The sequence below is a fragment of the Petaurus breviceps genome, unplaced genomic scaffold (genome assembly GCF_028583685.1).
Source record: "Petaurus breviceps papuanus isolate PSGF00001 unplaced genomic scaffold, PetGlider_PUasm1.0 174, whole genome shotgun sequence".
NCBI lineage: Eukaryota > Metazoa > Chordata > Mammalia > Diprotodontia > Petauridae > Petaurus > Petaurus breviceps.
Window position 1 is genome coordinate 69575528 of NW_027185761.1, and position 9495 is coordinate 69585022.

The 9495-nt window shown below is 42.7% G+C and overlaps 1 long non-coding RNA gene across 1 annotated transcript; it reads left to right on the forward strand.

The window, feature by feature from the left end:
• Nucleotides 1-1062: 1062 nt before the first annotated feature.
• LOC138158467 (uncharacterized) lies at nt 1063-5215 on the forward strand. The gene is made up of 2 exons (XR_011167657.1): nt 1063-1363; nt 1494-5215. It is a non-coding gene; the product is annotated as an uncharacterized lncRNA (long non-coding RNA).
• The last annotated feature ends 4280 nt before the right edge of the window (nt 5216-9495 follow it).

Here is a 9495-nt window from a genome sequence, read left to right on the forward strand (position 1 = left end):
TTTTAGACAGCACTGGATGGTCCCTCATCAGGGATGTTGTTCTGAGTGTAGCATGCTGTGGACACATAGTGGGATGTCACATAGTGACGCACCAGCTCAACGCACTCCCCTCACAGGGCTCCTGCTGAACCTTTTCCAATGAAGAGGTCACAGGATCAAAGAACAAACTTTGTGTTGGGGTCGGAAGGCCGGAGATCTAGTCACCAAATCCGGAGCCTGGGGGCTGAAGGGCGTCTCTGAGGCCGCCCTGTCCAGCCCCACCAACAAACGACTCAGAGCATCTAGATCAAGCCCCTTCTCCCCTCCTCTATCAAACCATCCAAAACATGGGACTGGACTGTTGGCGAGGACGAAGAACGGAGGCAGGAAGACCTAGAGCCAACCATTGTGATATCCAAGCATGAGGTGTGGAGGGCCTGCCAGGGGAGGGGGGCAGTGTCAGAGGAGAGAGGAGACATATCCAGGAAACGCGGCAAAGGGAAGACAAACAGGCTCGGCAACAGACTCGATATGGGGGGGATAAGGATTCATATAATGTCTACTATGCGCTGTGCTGAGCACTTCACAATGCTATCTTATCCTCACATCTGTCCTTCAAGGCAGATGCTGCTGTCATCCCCATTTCATGGCTGAGAAAACTGAGGCAGATAGAGCTTATGTGATGCGCAGTCACACAGCTAGTGAGTACCTGAGATCAGACTTGAACTCAGACCTTCCGGACATCAAGTCCAGAGCTCTATGTACCGATGGTGCGTGCCACTTGGTGGCCTCTTGGCAACAGATTGGGGGAGATAGGATTTGAGAGCCAGCCACTGAAGAAAGGCCCAGGTCACTTGAGCCCAGGGAACTGGGAGAATGATGTGCCCTCCACAGCAACAGGGAAGTTGTGTGGGGGTCACTAAAAGCCTTCAGAAAACACCATATTTTCTTCATCAGAAGGAGGAGGAGGAGGGAGAGGGAGGGGAAGGGGGGAGGAGGGGTGGGAGGGAGCGGGAGATGTAAGGAGGGGGAGGAGGTGGGGGAGGAGAAGGAGGAAGAGGAGGAGGAGTTGTCAATGGCCATATAGCTTTAAACAGGGTGAGATGTGCCTATCCTTCCTTCTAAGTGCTGAGTTACATAAAACCATCAGAAAAGGAGCAGCCGGTGCCATTTGATCCTTTCTGCTCTTTTGTTCACTGGGTGCCCTTGGACTTCCAGCAATAGCTCTTCTTTGATGCCATGCCATCTCTCTGAATCTGTTTTTCTCCCCTGGCTGCTGTTCTTCCCACCAAATCCCTCAACAGAAAGGGCTCTTTGCCCTTCGACTCGGAGCTGGAAGGGCCTTGGAGGATACCCAGTCCAATATTCTCTTTCTACAGATGAGGTAACTGAGGCCTCGATAGTCACAGTGACTTGCCCAGAGTCACAGATGCCATATGTGGCAGGGGTGGTATTTGACCTCCTGGGTTCCAGCTCCTAACCCCAGGCTCTTTCTGTTGTTTTGTGCCATGCAGCATCAAGGAAGACTGGAGACAGTTCTAACAGGTTCATTGCAGTATCCAGAATGGCCTCAGAGCTCTTTGGTAATGTTATCTCAGAACTCCAGGTCCAAGGACTTAATCTTTCTTCTATGGACAGATCTATGCAATCATTAACAGTAACAGTAATAATTCACATTCATATTGCATGTCTAAGTTTTCAAGGCACTTTACATACAAGCTCAACTTCTCTGTGAGGATAATGTGACTATTATGCCCATTTTTCAGATGAGGAAACCAAACCTTGGAAAGGCCAAGTGAATTGGCCAGATTACAAAGATCCTCAGGCAGGATTTGAACTTGGTGTCCAAGTCCAGCACTCTCTGCTGTATCCTGCTGCCTTTCTTCCTGGTGTCTCTTCTGTCTAACTCATCCCTCAGCTGTAAATCTCTGGATCAAAAGTTCATGTCTTCAGAGCTGGATCATTAGCCAAACTCCCTCATTTTACAGAGGAGGAAGCAGAGGGGAGAAGACATTGGGAGAAGGAGCAGGGGTGCATTTACACCTGTGTTGTCTGATGAGAAAGCTAATGCACTTTTTGCAGGCCACTGCTGCTTCCCTTTATAGTAGTCAGGTTTTATTTCCTTTTTCCTCAAAATTTTATTTTTTATGATGCTCTAAGATGCAGTTGACGCCTTCAGCTTAGTTTTACTACTGTTTTCATGTATTGATCTGCTAATTAGTGCAACCTCATCTAAGTAATCTTGGAACCTAGTGAGTTCTTGGCCACCTCCAAACGCTATGAATATTCCACCTCAATAATTTGGAAGTCTAAATGAAGATTTTTCCTTTTCAGTGTCCTGTGAGCTGGTGTGATAAGAGGATGTTCTGATGGGTTAAGTCGTAACGTTTAGGTTAGCAAGCAGTGTTCTAATCCAGAAATAACGAGGCATCATGCTCATCTTGGAACCTCATATTCTTTAGAGATCTGGGATCCCTTCGTGTGGACATTCCTTCTCCAAAACATAAGGGCCACCATGTTCTTCCACACAGCCCAGATCTCCGGAATTTAAGGTCCCGGCTCTCTGTCAGTACAAAGAAGTGATGGTGGGTACTAGCTCCATGCTCAACCTTGAGCAGACGTTAGAAGAGGTGTACCCCCTATGAACTTGCCATTCCCCACACTGTGATGGTCTTATTTCCAGCTGTCAAACTCCCTAAATTCATATCTGCTCTAGTCCTCCTCATTTATGCTGAGGAGGCTACCATCTTTTCTGCACCCCAGGTCTGTAATTTTGGGCTGGTCAGTAAGTTGCCAGTGGTTTGGTCTGTGGTTCTACATTTCTCTGAGTACATCCTTGAGGCTGTTTCTCCTGGTTCCCTCTCCAGGATATAATGACCACCATATTTTTCTACACAACGAGATCTCAGAAACCTAAGGTCTGCTCTCTGGAAGGACAAAAAGTGAGGGTGTACACTTTCTCATATCTCCCACATTGCTTTCCCTGGCATGGGACATCCTCCCCTCCAATTCTTTGGAGCTGGTGGTCATACAAGGCTCAGAACCATACCCACCACCAAAAGAAATGTGAGTGCCAAACAGAAGGCCCTTTTGATTCGGGGAGAAACTTGAAGATTATTCAAGAACCTTGCCATTTCCCAACAAGACCTTTGATTCCATATTGCAAACCATTTACAATGTACAGTCATAAAAAGTTGCCTGAGCTTCAAGGAACTTAAGTGACTTGCTTCTGGTCACACAACTGGTAATTGTCAGAGGTAGGATTTGAACTCAGCTCTCCCTGACTTGGCATTCCTGGCTCTGAAGTCAGACGACCTGAGTGCAAATCCTGTTCCTCTGTCTGTGAGACCTTGGATCAGTGCTTTTTACCCTCTTTGGGCCTCAGTTCTCTCACCTGTGAAAAGGGGATTAGACAAGAGGATGTGTGAGGACCCCTTCCCTTTCTAGATCTATGTTCTTTTAACTGCAGACCCAGCACTCATTCCAGGCCACTGTGCTTCTTTGGTGGGATTATCCTCTTAAATCACCCCCATGTGCTTTCTATGCTCTTTCTTTCCTAATCTAACCAAGCCTCAAAATAACAGTCTTCTACCTTCATTAATAATGCACCACTAATGCATCTAGAAAAGCAAAACAGACACCCAAAACTGCTTCACCCAGACAAAACTATAATAACCACGCCAGCCTCACAAGCAATGCATAGCACAGTGTGCTTGGCGACTTAAGAACTCACTAAGATTGCAAAACCATTAGACTGAAATATAATGTTAAATATATACAGAGATCCCAGCCATACTGAGAATGAATCACTCATGCCGCATTCATGGCATAGCAGGCCATTGAAAGGTCACGGGACTACTTAAAAAAAAAAACTATTACTGAGCCACAGCTCTTTTTCGGACAAACTTTATATGGCTCCCTTAACCACTCTTAGACTATAACAATTCCATGTGCAGTGTTAGGAATCAACACACTTGAATGTAAGGATGACAGCAGTCCAATATTGCTCATGCTTTTCTATCTTTAGCTAAGACAGACAGGCATTTAAAAACATGGACAGCTTCCAGTTAAGAAATACTCATTCCCTCAGAACCCATGACCAATGTTTTATTTCATCATCATTTGAACATCACTGAATTCATACACTGATGGGTCATCTAGACGTGGAGATGATCATTGGTACTGTAAGGTGGTAAGAGAGGGGCACAGACTCTAGCAAGTTCTGTCAAACCAGAAGGCTTGTGCCTGGATTCCTCATGAAAAAAAGGGGAGAAGAAGGTCATAGCTCAAACTTAAGATTACAAGTCTGGTAGAAACTTAATTAATATTATATACCACGGCAGGGAAAGACTGACTCACAGTAGAAAACTGCTATGGGACAAGTGGACAACACCTACAAACAATTTCTGGCTAATACATACATTCACATACATGCATGTATGTGTACATATGTGTACGTGTATATACACACATATATGCATAAAGTTATTCTGGATCACAAACTGTTATCAAGTATGACATCAGTCATTCAGTTCACTGGCATCCTATTAAGCACCTACTATGTATCAGACACTGTGGTTAGTGCTGGAGATACAAAGACAGGCAGAACAGACACAAAAACAAACTCTGCTCTCAAACTGATGGGGAAGATATACAAGGAGAGATAAGAGAATGTTTCCAGTTCTCAGAAATAGATGCCCAACATGGGAACATCTAATTCATCATTGCAAAAAAGATGCCTATGGTTAAATGAAGGTAGAAAAAGAAGCAGCAAGATACAAGCGATCAGTAATGAATTCATTGTGGAGAGAAAAGAAGGGAAAACCATTTGGAGCCTTTAGGACTGGAAGGGTGGAGGTGATGTTTTCTGTTATGGGAATCTGGGATAGTCTGTTTCCTTGGGACAGAAACATGAATTTATTTTTATTTATGTGCACACCCACCTGATCTTTATTACCTATTTTTTAAATTAAATTTTATGTTTATTTTTAGTTTACAACATTCATTTCCACAAGATTTTGAGTTACAAATTTTCTCCCCATCTTTCCCCTCCCCACCACCCCAAAACAGAAATCCCACTGTATACCCCCTCCCCCAATATTCTCTCCCTATATCCTCCCATTTCCTCCTCCAATTTTCCAGTAGGGCAAGATGGATTTCCATATACCAGTGCCTGTATATCTCATTTCCCAGTTGCATGTAAAATAATAATAACAATAAAACATTTGATTTTAAAGCTTGAATTCCAGATTTTTCCCTTCCTCCCTCGTCACCTACCCTTACTGGGAAGATAAGCAATTCAATATAGGTTGTACGTGTGTAGCTATGCAAAATATTTCCATTGTGGATATATTGTGAAAGACTGACTATATTTTCCCCCATCCTATCCTGCCCCCCACTTGTTCTATTCTTTATTTTGATCCTGTACCTTTTCAAAAGTCTGTGCTTCTAACTACCCTTCCCCCCCAACCTTCCCTCCCCTCCATCATCGCCCCTCTAATCCCCTTCTCCCCTACTCTCCTGTAGGGCAAGATACCCAATTAAGTGGGTATGCCATTCCCTCCCTAAGCCAAATTCAATGAGAGTAAGGTTGACCCATTCCCTTTTGTATTCCTCTTCTTCCCCTCCATTGTAACAGTTTTCCCTTGCATCTTCTATATGAGATAATTTACCCCCATTCTGTCTCTTCCCATCTCCTGTCATTATATTCCTCTCTCACCTCTCAATTTCACCTTTTAAATATCATCCCTATTCAACTGATCCTCTGCCCTCTGTCTATGTATACCTGTACACATATATATACACACTCACATATGTATTCGTATGCACATATGCCCTCTTATATAGATATATATGTATGTATACATGTATATATTTATATTCCCTTCAACTATCCTTATGCTGAGAAAAGTTTCATAAGTTACAATTATTGTTTTTGCATGTAGGCATGTAAATAGTTCAACTTTGATAAGTTCCTTATGATTTCTTTTCCCTTTTTACCTCCTTATGCTTCTCTAGCGTCTTGTATCTGAATGTCAAATTTTCCATTCAACTCTGTTTTTTTTTTCCATCAAGAAGGCTTAAAAGTCCTCTATTTCATTGAATGACCATATTTTCCCCTGAAACATTATACTAAGTTTTTCTGGGTAGGTGATTCTTGGTTTTAATCCTAGCTCTTGTGATCTCCAGAATATCATATTCCAAGCCCTTTGATCCCTTAATGTAGAAGCTCCTAGATCTTGTATTATCCTGATTGTGTTTCCATAATATTCAAATTGCTTCTTCCTGACAGCTTGTAATATTTTCCCTTTGATCTGGGAACTCTGGAACCTGGCTATAATATTCCCAGGAGTTTTCTTTTGGGGATCTTTTACAAGAAGGGATTGGTGAATTCTTTCAATTTCTATTTTGTCCTCTGGTTCTAAAATATCAGGGAAATTTTCCTTGAGAATTTCTTGAAGGATGATTTCTAGGTTCTTTTTTTGATCATGGCTTTCAGGTAGTCCAATAATTTTTAAATTATCTCTCCTGGATCTATTTTCCAGGTCAGTGGTTTTCCCCATGAGATATTTCACATTGCCTTCTATTTTTTCAATTGTTTGGCTCTGTTTAATAGTATCTTGGTTTCTCATAAAGTAATTAGCTTCTATTTGCTCCAATCTATTTCTGAAGGAATTATTCTCTTCAGTAAGCTTTTGAGATTCTTTTTCCATCTTGCAAATTTGGCTTTTTAAGGCATTCTTCTCCTCATTGGCTTTTTGGGCCTCTTTTGCCATTTGAGTTAATCTATTTTTTTAAGGTGTTATTTTCTTCAGTCAGGTTGTTGACTCTCTTTTCATGATTTTCTTGCATCATTCTCATTTCTCTTCCCGATTTTTCCTCCACTTCTCTTCCTTCAAAATCTTTTTTGAGCTCCTCCATGGCCTGTAACCAATTCATATTTTTTTTTTCTTGGAAGCTTTTGATGCAGGAGTTCTGACTTTGTTGTCTCCCTCCCGTTCCAAGCTTTGATTCTTTTTGTCCCCAAAAAAAGGAATCTAAAGTTGGATTGCTGTGCTTGCTTTGCTTCCTTTGCTTGCTCATGTTGCCACTCAGTTACTTGACTTTTGAGCTCTTTGCCACAGTAGAACTCTGCTTCCAGGGAGGGGAACTTCGTCCCAAATTACTGGGGTTTTCGCAGCTGCTGGAGCTATTAGTTGTGTGCCCTCTCTGTAGCCCCCCCCCCCCCCACAAGCTCTGGATCACTGGTCACACACCCCAGGACCTCCACCCAAGACAGCAATACAAATCCAGGCAGGTCAAGGTAAGAGCAATTACCCCCCTGAACGGTCCCCTGGTCCCCCTACGATCAGAAGGCCAGGAGCTCTGAAACAGCCACGTGGAGGTGGCTGCACAGACGTGGCACCTCCACTGCTTCTCACTCTGTGGACTGAGGCCTGACTGCACTCTGTCCCAATTCCAACAGAGATGGAATTTTCTTTGTCTTTGGCAATTTGGTTGATATTTCTGGAAACCACCACAGCTGCTGGTTATCCACTCCAGGGTCAGGGCCACCCTGAGGCTAAAACCATGGGCTCATGCAGGGCTGGGCTCAGCTCTCAGCATGTTTCAATGGATCCTTCCTGCCAGCCTTCCAGGCTGCCTTCAGCAGGAAGTTTGTCTCTCTCTGTCACTTTGTGGGTTCTGCAGTTCTAAAATTTTTTAGAGTCATATTTTATAGGTATTTGAGGTGGTTATGGGGGGAGCTCAAGTTTTCATGCTTCTATGCTGCCATCTTGGCTCCACCCCCAGAGAGATGAATTTAAATTAGTGAACTTCAAGTGTGAGACTATGCTGTAAACAACAGCAGATGGAGATGGAGACTGCAGGGGGGAGCATTATGTGACCACTCATGTGAAGTCATGTGAGTGGTCAGCATCTTGAAGGAATGAGTACAACACCTCAGGACTAACCATTGTGCAGTATTGTTGGGACCCACTGAAGGAGGATGAACATGTGATCACAAATATGAGGAGAATCCAGATTGAACAATGTCACAGAAGTCTATGGCAGAAAGTTTCAGAAACAGTGAAGACAAATACAGCAGATAGATTTTTTTAAGGATGAGAATTAGGAAGAGAGAATTGAATTTTTTCAAGAAAAAAAGGATTGTTTAGCTTCAAAGCATTTATATAAAGCGGTAGAGAGAAAAATTGAATGTAATGGTGGGAGTGGTTTGAGTAACTGCAAAAAGAATGCTAGTAAAAAAAATTGCCAACTCTACCATGTCCCTTCTTTTCTTGCAAAGGAAAACTCTAGATTAACGGGCATGAACCTTGTGCTAGTTCCTAGAAGCATGATGGGAGGGGAAGGAAATTCACCCCACCTGTTATATCAGGCTGACCGTGAGGCACTTCCAGTGAAAGGAGACCTAGAAAGTTCTAAAGACCATTTGAGCAGGGGGACTACAGCCACATGTTCTGGTGCAGCTGTGGCTCTGACTCACAAAAGGCCTAAAATTTCCCAAATATCCACATTATATGGATGATAAACCAGCAAAGGAGACTGAGGATCAAAAATTCGGCATTATAGGATGTGAATCATGAGAGAGCAGAAACCCAGAGAGAAGACAGTTTTCATAAGGAGAAAGTAGCCAAAGAGAAGGACCGTATGTGGCAGATAGAATGAGAAACATTCAGATTGAGAAAAGATCATCAGATTTAGCAAGTGAGAGCTCACTTGAAGTAACTTAAGAGCTCACTTTGAGTAACTTCAGAGTAACTTTGGAGAGGGCCAGTTTTAGTTGGGTGATGCCATTGGGAGCCAGATTGCCATGGTATGAAGAATAAAAGGTGAGGAAGTTGAGGCAGAAAAGACTGACAGCTTTTGTTAGGGGGTTGGCTAAGAGTATGAAGAGAGATATGGGATGATTGATGGGGGCATAGTAGGACCTAATGAAGAGCTTTTTTTAATAAGGAAGAGACTTTAGCACGTTAGAAGTCAGTAGGGAGAAACCAATAAATAGGGGGGATTAAAAATTTGTGGAGGGAAGTTGGTAATAGAGGATAAACTGTTATAGAGAAGATAAAAGAAGATAAAGAAGATAAAATCAAATGCATATGTAGAAGGTTTGGTCTTGGCAAAGAGAAGGGCCACCTTTTTGTCAGAGACTGGGAGAAAAGGAGAAGATAATGGGAGATGATAACAAGGGGTTTTGAAATTAAGAGAATGAGAGTTCACTAAGTGATGAGGAAATGACAGCAGGAATAACCCACTTGTAGTGAGTTGTGGCTTACAAAGATTAAAACTTGGATGGCAGTTACATGAGGCAACAGGACAGAGTTTTGTTTTTTTACAAAGTGGTAACAAGAAGACTATTTCAGGAACTCAGAACATCCTGAAATGACAAGTGTCCCATTTCCTCATTCATCAACACTGGATCAGTCCCATAGATTGATGTCTTAAGCAACTAATTCCATTTTCTCATCACCCGAACAATTCTAGCAAAAAAAAATCATACTAAATCACAACTAATTT